The following is an 11,256-nucleotide window of genomic DNA, read 5'->3' as shown; positions in this document are numbered from 1 at the left end:
CGACTCGACAACCTTATCACTGTACAGGCCACTGAAGAAATCAAGTCATCTATCGAAGCAAAGAACCCTTGGGCCAAGGTGGACTTCATTACTAAAATACCCAATGCTTCATCCATGCTGAAGGTCACCTTCAGTGACGTCAACATGGCAGCCAGAGCTCTCGCTGAGGCCACTGAAGAAATCAAGTCATCTATCGAAGCAAAGAACCCTTGGGCCAAGGTGGGCTTCATTACTAAAATACCCAATGCTTCATCCATGCTGAAGGTCACCTTCAGTGACGTCAACATGGCAGCCAGAGCTCTCGCTGAGGGCCTGGCTATTCACTACTTCCACATCAACCCAGACTTCATCGAAGCAGAGAAATTCCAACATATCTCACAGTGCTATAATTGTTACTCATACTTACACACCACAAATGATTGTCCTACCAAGGGCAAGAAGTTCTGCTCCACCTGTGGCCGTGAGGGTCATGACTTCAAGAATTGCACTACTAATTCACCACCTAAATGCTTGAACTGCAAGAATGACCACCATACTCTTGCTGCCAGGTACCCTACCAGAAAAGACATACTCAAGAAACAACAACAACAAAAGAAACCCAACCCACAAGGAACCACATATTCTGCTATCGCCAAGTTTCAAGCAGACACTACCAAGATACTACAAGCCACGCAAGCTGCTCCCACCACTTCCCTGCCAGCACCTACTGCCGACTCCACCAAGATTCTTTATTGCATTATGTATGCTCATGTACAGAATGCAGCTGAGCCTGGTTCCTTCAACACCACCATCATTGAACTTTTCAAACTAAATAATATGCCTGGCCTCACATTCCCTGCATCACCACCTTCCACTGAGATCCTAAAATCTACTGCAAATATTACCAGCATCACTGCTGCTCCACCGCTGTCACAACCTCCACTAGACACAGAGATGGACCAATCAGAGACCACTGAGACATCGGCAAACCCCACCAATGAGAGTCCATTACCGCTTGCATCCACAGCTAGAGCAACTGACCAGTTGGAAATCTTGCCTTCACCAGTTCAGCCACCAGCCAAGAAAGCAAAAACACAAGAAACTGCGGATGCACCTCACGGTGCCACTGACACTGCTGCATCACAACTAGTCCGATATCTGAAGGGTGTATACTTCTACACAACCAAGCAGTATAAGAACACAATGCTGTCTTCAGAAATCCACCAGCACCTCCAGGACGGAACAGTCAAGTATACCTACGACCAAACTGTTACATACACCACTGCAGACATGACCAGACTACTCACTGCCAACACCCAACACCTTGTGGAAGTCGAGTACACCTCAAAGAGGAAATTCAGGATGCTTCAGAATGGGGACCTTGAAGACGGTACCCTCGTCTAGCATGACTATCCATGACCATTCACCCAGCACTTTGCTGTCCGCTAAAGCTGGGGTGTGGCTCCAATCGACCCTGTAACTGCTGCCTCTGCCCGACTGCGCTTCTCTTTGGGGAAGTCAGCGCAAGATAGAAGAAGACGACACCCTCCAACCGGAGGGCCAAGAAAGAAGATGATGATCGTCACCCCCACCCGGGGGGCAACTGCCGGGTCACCATCTGGAGAAGACCTGGGCCGGAAGTACCAGCGAATCAACATGAATGAAAATGAACACCAACACACGACACTCCACACAGGAGAGCACAGCGCTAGCACGATCGACACCATGCTTAGCCCTCCTAGGGCAGGGTTGGTGCCAGAGCCCGAGTTTGTAGCTCACAAGATGAGGGGATTACTTGTGCCTCCTCCCATGGGAGACTTAGGTCTCAGACACTCCCTAGACAGGGAGCCAGTGCCGGGCCACCACTTGGAAGGGCCCGGGCCGGGAGAATACCGGCGAATCTTTAACAACAACCTTCTGTTTCAGAATCTCCACAACTATGGTGCTCTTCGCACCTACTCCTAGGTTGAGGGACTGATTACCTCATCTTCTGTATATAGTCCTACTGTCTTCAAGCTATGTCCTAGAATTTGTATTGATAAAGTCACTGGATGGCGAAACGTCTACAATAAAGATGCCCAGATGTTGCACATGTGTCTTATTTTCATCTTGTCGGTATTATATACCATTCTTGCACAACTTGTCAGACACTGCAACATCATGGAATCTTGATTCTGAGGACATGTACATAACCTTCACGACTACGACAACTACTACTACAACTAACCCATCTCTTTGGGAAGGACCTACTTCCACTGGGGAATCCCGCCTACCAGTGACTATGCCCTCGTCTGCTACACCTGACGTTACTATATAAGCGCCAGGCTCCTTGCTTCTGCTTCAGAATCTCCACGACTATGGTGCTCTTCGCACCTACTCCTAGGTTGAGGGACTGATTACCTCATCTTCTGTATATAGTCCTACTGTCTTCAAGCTATGTCCTAGAATTTGTATTGATAAAGCCACTGGATGGCAAAACGTCTACAATAAAGATACCCAAGTGCAACTAATGTGGTAGGTAAGACACAAAGGCAACAGTTAGGCAACTTTATTCCGAAACGTTTCGCCTACTTTCTGTATTCGACTGAAGAAGCCTACTGTGTAGGCGAAACGTTTCGGAATAAAGTTGCCTAACTGTTGCTTTTGTGTCTTACCTACCAACCTGTCGGTATTTTATACCATTTTGATGTTCATCTTGTCAGACACTGCAACACATGGCCTCTTGGTACAGAAAACACCTTGGACAACCCTTTCAAGTGAGAACTGTTGGATCTGAGAGGGACCTGACCTATCAGTGGCTACATTCTCACTACTACTACTACTACTATGCACCTCTCCTTCCGACAGTATTTAAGTCTCCGCACTGTCGCTTGATCTTCAGATAGTTCCTGACTATGGAACTGAACTCTCCAGGCTGAGGGACTGACAACCTCAAATTTTACGACTTCAAGGGTGATGGACTGATTACATCGTCTTCACATCTCTACTATTCCTGCCTACTTTCTGTATTCGGTGGAAATAAATGGTATAAAATACCGACACAATGGCAATATAAACACAAATGCAGTATAATGTGATCCTTTATTGACTACGTTTCGCCCACACAGTGGGCTTTTTCAAGTCTTGAAAAAGCCCACTGTGTGGGCGAAACGTAGTCAATAAAGGATCACATTATACTGCATTTGTGTTTATATTGCCAAGCCTACTGTGTAAGCGAAACGTTTCGGAATAAAGTTGCCTAACTGTTGCCTTTGTGTCTTACCTACCAACCTGTCGGTATTTTATACCATTTTGATGTGCAACTAATGTGACATTTATTGTGGCAACGTTCCGCTCTCCAGGAGCTTTATCAAGCCATTACAAACAATACATGGACACAGAGGGTATATAAAGGCTCAGAGTGAGGTGAATACTAGTGAGGTACCTTTTCGATGTTCACTAGTGGTAGTAGTAGTAGTAGTAGTAGTGGTAGTGACAAAAGTAATACAATATGGTAGAGCAACTAATTCGTACATGAATAAAAGGATATAAAAGCTATTACTTGGGTAACATAAAAATAGGTTGGACAAATATAGACTGGAATGAGGCAGCTTGTTTCAGTGTTCACTCTCTGTGCTTTGTGTAGTATAACAGGAGAGACTATGTGATGGCAGGGTTTACTGTTTTCAGGATTCTTGCTAAGACTTCGGAGATGGTGAAGCTGCCGTTGCCACAATAAATGTCACATTAGTTGCACTTGTGTCCTTTTACTTTACATATTGTCGGTAATTCTACCAACTTTATTACAATAAAGATACCCAGATGTTGCACATGTGTCTTAATTTCATCAGCGCATAAGTGTTTTGCAATAAAGTGACCAGAATCCTTGGTATAAATAATAGCAGTCCTCAGGTTGTTCTCCAACTCTATATATCTTTGGTTAGGCCTCATTTTGATTATGCTGCACAGTTCTGGTCACCGTATCACAGAATGGATATAAATGCACTGGAAACGTACAAAGGAGGATAACAAAGCAGATCCCATGTATTAGAAATCTTCCCGATGAGGATAGATTGAGGTCCCTGAATCTGCACTCTCTAGAAAGGCGTAGAATTAGGGGGGATATGACTGAAGTGTATAAATGGAAAACAAGAATAAATAAAGGGAATGTAATTAGCATGCTAAAAATATCTAACCTAGACAAGATTTGCAGGAATGGCTTTAAGTTGGAAAACTTCTGATTCAGGAAGGATATAGAAAAGCACTGGTTTGGTAATGGAGTTGTGGATGAGTGGAACAAACTTCTGAGTACCGTCATAGAAGCTAAAACGTTGTGTAGGTTTAAAAATAGGTTAAACAAGGGCATAAACAAGGGAGATATTAATAAAGTACTGAGGGTGTCGAACCAGGTAAGAACCAGAAATAATGGATTTAAGTTGGATAAATTTAGATTTAGAAAGGACATAGGCAAGTACTGGTTTTCTAACAGAGTTGTAGATGCTTGGAACAGTCTTCCCAGTGGGGTGATAGAGGCTAGGACCTTGGGTAGCTTTAAGAAGAGACTGGATAAATATATGAGTGGGAGGGGCTGGGTTTGAATGGTGTCATTGGGTACGGGAGTTATTTCTTGGGTAGCTTTAGGTAGAGGTCGTTTTGATAAGGACCTGCCTCGCATGGGCCAGTAGACCTTCTGCAGTGTTCCTACATTCTTATGTTCTTATGAGTGGGTGTGGGTGGGTGTCTGTTGAACGTGACTAGCATGTGCTAATGGGTCTGATGCCGTGCTCCTTCCTTAAGTGGATGTTCATGTGACCTGACCTGACTAGGTTAAGTCATTGGCTGAAGCCGGTAGGAGACTTGGACCTGCCTCGCGTGGGCCAGTGGACCTAATGCAGTGTTCATTCTTTCTTATGTTGTTGGTATCCCCACACATGTTCTTGGTATTCCCACACATGTTCTTTGTATTCCCACACATGTTCTTTGTATCTCCAGACATGTTCTTGGTATTCCCACACATGTTCTTTGTATCCCCACACATGTTCTTGGTATCCCCACATATGTTCTTGGTATTCCCACACATGTTCTTTGTATTCCCACACATGTTCTTTGTATCCCCACACATGTTCTTGGTATTCCTACTCACGCTATTAAAGATGGAAGATGGACAACATGTCTGTCCAACACTAATGAATCACAAATAACAGGAGGTAAAAACATCAGAAGACAGTTTCAGCCTAACACCAGATGTCAAATCCTTACTGACAGTAGCAGTCAGCAGACACCAGCTCAGCAGCAAGTCAAAGGTCATCACAGAGCGTTGGAACCTAGGTCACCTCCATGGAGTCAGCAGATGCCAGCTCAGCAGCCACTCAAAGGTCATCACAGAGTGTTGGATCCTAAGGTGGGGTCTAGTAACCCTCACTCATAACATTGTTCGTGTTCTGACACTTGCAGGTGCATCTATGTCAAAGTAATCGAAGCCGAAACTAAAATTAAATATTAGTTAGGTCAGTTTGTTTTAGTATAGCCTAAATTATCCTGAATATCTCAAGGGTTAGTGGTCAGTAATGACAGTACATAAACGGGAGAGTAACTTCTGGCAGTGGGGAAGGGGGGGAGGGTTACATTGTCACCGCTTAGAACGTTGGAAACTACACATTGGTTTGTAGGAGTGTGAGGAGTGGTTGACTCATCCATTGTGAGTACACACACACACACACACAATACGAGAATGACAGTAGCAAAAGCCAAATCTGACCCAAAGCTGCTGTACAGCCACATCAAGAGTAAAACAACAGTCAAGGACCAGGTAATCAGGCTGAGGAAGGAAGGAGAGGAGCTCACAAGAAATGACCGCGAAGTATGTGACGAGCTCAACATGAGATTCAAAGAAATGTTCACAGAGGAGACAGAAGGGCCTCCAGAAAGACGGAGAGGTGGGGTACACCATCAAGTGTTGGACACAATACATACAACCGTGGAAGAAGTAAGGAAGCTGCTAAGCAAGCTAGATACCTCAAAGGCGATGGGGCTGGAAAACATCTCTCCAAGGGTCTTGAGAGAGGGAGCAGAGGTGCTATGTGTACCACTAACAACAATCTTCAACACATCTATCGAAGGGTAAGACACATATGCAACAGTTAGGTTTCTTTATTTCGAAACGTTTCGCCTACACGGTAGGCTTCTTCAGTCGAGTACAGAAAAGTTGATAGAAGCAGAAGAGACTTGAAGACGATGTAATCAGTCCATCACCCTTAAAGTTTTGAGGTGGTCAGTCCCTCAGTCTGGAGAAGAGCATTGTTCCATAGTCTGAAACAATATGGAGTTGAAGTGACAGGATGGAGCCTTATATAGCGCCAGGAGGCGAGACGTAGGTCACTAGTGGAAGTAAGAACGTAGATGTTGGGAGGTCAGGTCCCTCTCAAATCCAGCCGTTCTCACTAGTAGAGGTTGTCGAAGTTGATTGCAGGTCTGTACCAAGATACCCTTGTGTTGCAGTGTCTGACAGATTGAACATTAAAATGATACCTAACTGTTGCATATGTGTCTTACCTAACAACCTGTCGGTATTTTATACCATTTTAATGTTCACATCTATCGAAACAGGGTGACTACCTAAAGTATGGAATACAGCAAATGTAGTCCCAATTTTTAAAAAAGAAGATAGACACGAAGCATTAACCTACAGACCAGTGTCACTGACATGTACAGTATGTAAGGTCATGGAGAAGATTATCAGAAGAATGGTGGAGCACCTAGAAAGGAATGAGCTTATCAACGTCAGCCAGCACAGTTTCAGGGATGGGAAATCCTGCATCACAAACCTACTGGAGTTCTATGACAGGGTGATGGCAGTAAGACAAGAGAGAGAGGGGTGGTTAGACTGCATTTTCTTGGACTGTAAGAAGGCGTTTGACACAGTTCCACACAAGGATTAGTGCAAAAGCTGGAGGACCAAACAGGGATAACAGTGAAGGCTTTACAATGGATGAGGGAATACCTGTCAGGAAGACAACAGCGAGTCATGGTACATGGCGAGGTGTCAGAGTGGGGTCCTGCAACGAGTGGGGTGCCACAGGGATCAGTACTACGACTGGTGCTCTTTCTGATATTTGTGAACGACATGACGGAAGGAATGGACTCCGAAGTGTCCTTGTTTGAAGATGATGTTAAGTTAATGAGAAAAATTCAATCAGACGAAGACCAGTTGCAGACCTGGTCCAGCAATTGGCTCCTGGATTTCAACCCCACCAAGTGCAAAATCATGAAGATTGGGGAAGGGCAAATAAGACCACAGAGGGAGTACAGTCTAGGGGGCCAGAGACTACAAACCTCACTCAAGGAAAAGGATCTTGGGGTGAGTATAACACCAGGCACTTCTCCTGAAGCGCACATCAACCAAATAACTGCTGCAGCATATGGGCGCCTGGCAAACCTCAGAACAGCATTCCGACATCTTAATAAGGAATCATTCAAGACCCTGTACACTGTGTACGTTAGGCCCATATTGGAGTATGCAGTTCCAGTTTGGAAACCACACCTAGCCAAGCATGTAAAGAAACTAGAGAATGTGCAATGGTTTGCAACAAGACTAGTGCCAGAGCTAAGGGGTATGTCCTACGAGGATAGGTTAAGGTATATCGACCTGACGACACTGGAAGACAGGAGAGATAGGGGGGATATGATAACGACATATAAAATACCGAGAGGAATCGACAAGAGACAGGACGTTCAAGAGATGGGAAACAGCAACAAGGAGTCACAGTTGGAAGTTGAAAACTCAGATGAATCACAGGGATGTTAGGAATATTTCTTCAGTCACAGAGTTGTCAGGAAGTGGAATAGTCTGGGAAGTGATGTAGTGGAGGCAGGATCCATACATAGCTTTAAGAAGAGGTATGATAAAGCTCATGGAGCAGGAAGAGTGACCGAGTAGCGGCCAGAGAAGAGGCAGGGCCAGGAGCTGTGAATCGACCCCTGCAACCACAACTAGGTGAGTACACACACACACATGTTCATGGAGCAGAGTAAACCTAGTAGCGACCAGTGAAGAGGCGGGGCCAGCAGCTATGATTCGACCCCTACAATCAAAATTAGGTGAGTACACGCACGCATGCGCGCGCGCACACACACACACACACACACACACACACACACACACACACACACACACACACACACACACACACACACACACACACACCTGGAAGGTATTCCGGAGATCAACACCCCCGCGGCCCGGTCCACGACCAGGCCTCCTGTTGGAACAGGGCCTGATCAACCAGGCTGTTACTAATGGCCGCACTTAGTCCAAGGTACGAACCACAGCCCGGTTGATCCGGCACCGAATTTAAGTATCTGTCCAGCTCCCTCTTGAAGGCAGCCAGGGGTCTATTGGTAATTCCCCTTATGCATGGTGGGGGGGTGCTGAACAGTCTTGGGCCCTGGACATTCACTGTGTTTTCTTTTAGTGTACCAATGACGCTCCTACTTTTCACTGGGGTATTTTTCACTGCTGCCCAGTCTTTTACTTTAGTAAGGGTGATCTGTGTGTGTAGATTCGGGACCATTCCCTCTAGGATTTTCCAAGTGTAGATTATGATATATCTCTCTCGCCTGCATTCTAGCGAGTACAAGTCAAGTGCTTCCAAGCGTTCCCAGTAGTTAAGGTGTTTGATGGAACTTATACGTGCAGTAAAGGATCTTTGTACACTTTCTAGATCTGCAATTTCACCTGCTTTGAATGGAGATGTTAATGTACAGCAGTATTCCAGCCTAGAGAGAACAAGTTATTTGAAAAGGATCATCATGGGCTTGGCATCTCTCGTTTTGAACGTTCTCATTATCCATCCTATCATTTTCTTCACAGTTGTGATGGTGGCACTGTTGTGACCCCTGAAAGTGAGATCCTCAGATATTACCACCCCCAGATCCTTCACATTATTTTTTTTCGCTCAATTATATGATTAGAGTTTGTAATATACTCAGTTTTAATTATTATCTCCTCCAGTTTTCCATAACGGAGTAGTTGGAATTTGTCCTCATTGAACATCATATTGTTTTCCGTTGCCCATTGGAAAACTTGGTTTATATCTTCTTGGAGGTTAACCGCGTCCTCAGCAGATGACAGCCTCATGCAGATCCTAGTATCGTCTGCAAAGGATGACACGGTGCTGTGGTGTATATCTCTGTCTATGTCTGATATGAGGATAAGGAATAAGATGGGGGTGAGTACTGTGCCTTGTGGAACAGAGCTCTTCACTATGGCAGCCTCCGATTTAACTCTGTTGACCACTACTCTTTGTGTTTCATTGTTTAGAAAGTTAAAGATCCATCTCCCCATCTTGCCAGTTATTCCTTAAGCATTTGTTAAATGTTTTTGCAAAGTCTGTGTATATTACATCTGCATTCTGATTTTCTTCCAGTGCATCCAAGACCATATAATAGTGATCCAGTAGTTGCGAGAGGCAGGAGCAACCTGCTCTGAACCCATGTTGCCCTGGATTGTGCAGTTTTTGGAAATCCAAGTGGTTTGCAATCGTACTTCTTAGCACTCTTTCAAAGATTTTTATGATGCGGGACGTGAGAGCTATTGGTCTACAGTTCTTAGCTAATGCTTTACTGCCACTTTTGTACTTTTGTGGAGTGGGGCTATATCCGTTGTTTTAAGTGACTGTGGAATTTCACTCATGTCTAAGCTCTTTCTCCATAGTATACTTAGAGCACGTGAAAGGGGTTTCTTGCAGTTCTTAATGAACACAGTGTTCCACGAGCCAGGGCCTGAGTGCATGGGCATGTTGTCAATGGCTTTCTCAAAGACTATTGGAGTTAGGGTAATGTCGGAAATTTGGCATACATTGATGTAGTTTTGAGGCTCATTCATGGAAAAATCATTTAGATTATCGATTAATGGCTGGTTAAACACAGAGTTGTAATGGGGTTTCAGTATCTCACTCATTTCTTTGTTGTCATCTGTGTAAGTGCCATCTTGTGTGAGGAAGGTCCCGATACTAGATGTGGAAGTTGCCATCAATCACAGTGAAGAAATCAAATAAGTACTATACATTAATATATTTACATGTACATCACTTTCCAACACTCAGTGAATATTGCAGGATGATACACTCAGTGAATATAGCAGGATGATACACTCAGTAATGACCAGTGAGTCATGTTCAGTGTCACAGCTTAACTTTAGTGACATTAGGATAGCAAATACCTCAGTTTTTAATGGAGAAACAAAGTAGTTATTCTTAAGTCTAACTTTATATGACTGCTATAATTCACATCGAGGAAGGTGACAACACGAGCAGATGTAGTCCTGCCAGTAGCCTTCCGCTTAGATCCATCAGTGTACATAATGTATGATATATGTCAGTCCCGCAACACAACGTAATAAGTTACCCTCCAAAGATTACAATCATCTCAAGAAGACAACTTCCAAGAGATTATGTTAGATAAAACCATGCCAGTAAACTCAAGATTTACCTCCAAGATCGTTAAGCTGCCTATCTTACATTATACTACGTAATTATCGTATTGTTAATATGATACTGGTATACAATACCAACAGTTAGGTATCTTTATTCCGAAACTTTTAGCCTACATAGTAGGTATATCTTTATATTCTATTACTGTAAGCGAAACGTTTCGGAATAACGATACTTAACTGTTGCAGACGTCTTACTTATCAAGTATGTAATTGTCTGTGCAGAGTTATGCAAGACCAGAGCGTCTTCTGCTGACACAACTTACTCGGTTATATATAAATTTTGTATAATATGAGTCAGAAATAAGTAAACTAACCTATAATTACAAATATTTCTATCATTCAGAAATTGGAGTACGTAAATGCTTTGGAAAACAAATGGTTGCATTAAGCATTGGACCTTGAGAGTAACACTACCAGGGAGTACCTTGATACCAGTGAAAGGATTAAGGTACATATACTGGGAGATACACCACCTCTCAGTGTATATACACTGGGAGATACACCATATCACAGTGTACATATACTGGGAGATACACCATATCACAGTGTGTTAGGTAAGACACATATGCAACAGTTAGGTATCTTTATTATGAAACGTTTCGCCTACACAGTAGGCTTCTTCAGTCAAGTACAGAAAAGTTGATAGAAGCAGAAGATACTTGAAGACGATGTAATCAGTCCATCACCCTTAACTGTTGCATATGTGTCTTACCTAACAACCTGTCGGTATTTTATACCATATCACAGTGTACATACACTGGGAGATACACCATATCACAGTGTACATACACTGTGAGATACACCAT

The 11,256-nt window shown here is 43.8% G+C and overlaps 1 protein-coding gene across 2 annotated transcripts in view; it reads right to left on the bottom strand.

The window, feature by feature from the left end:
• LOC128693346 (protein PBDC1) overlaps positions 1-11,256 on the bottom strand; it is a 438,868-nt gene that overhangs the window by 379,672 nt on the left and 47,940 nt on the right. The window lies entirely within an intron of this gene.

Source organism: Cherax quadricarinatus, chromosome 28 (assembly GCF_038502225.1).
Source record: "Cherax quadricarinatus isolate ZL_2023a chromosome 28, ASM3850222v1, whole genome shotgun sequence".
NCBI classification, from domain to species: Eukaryota; Metazoa; Arthropoda; class Malacostraca; order Decapoda; family Parastacidae; genus Cherax; species Cherax quadricarinatus.
This window is presented reverse-complemented; position numbering and strand designations above follow the sequence as displayed.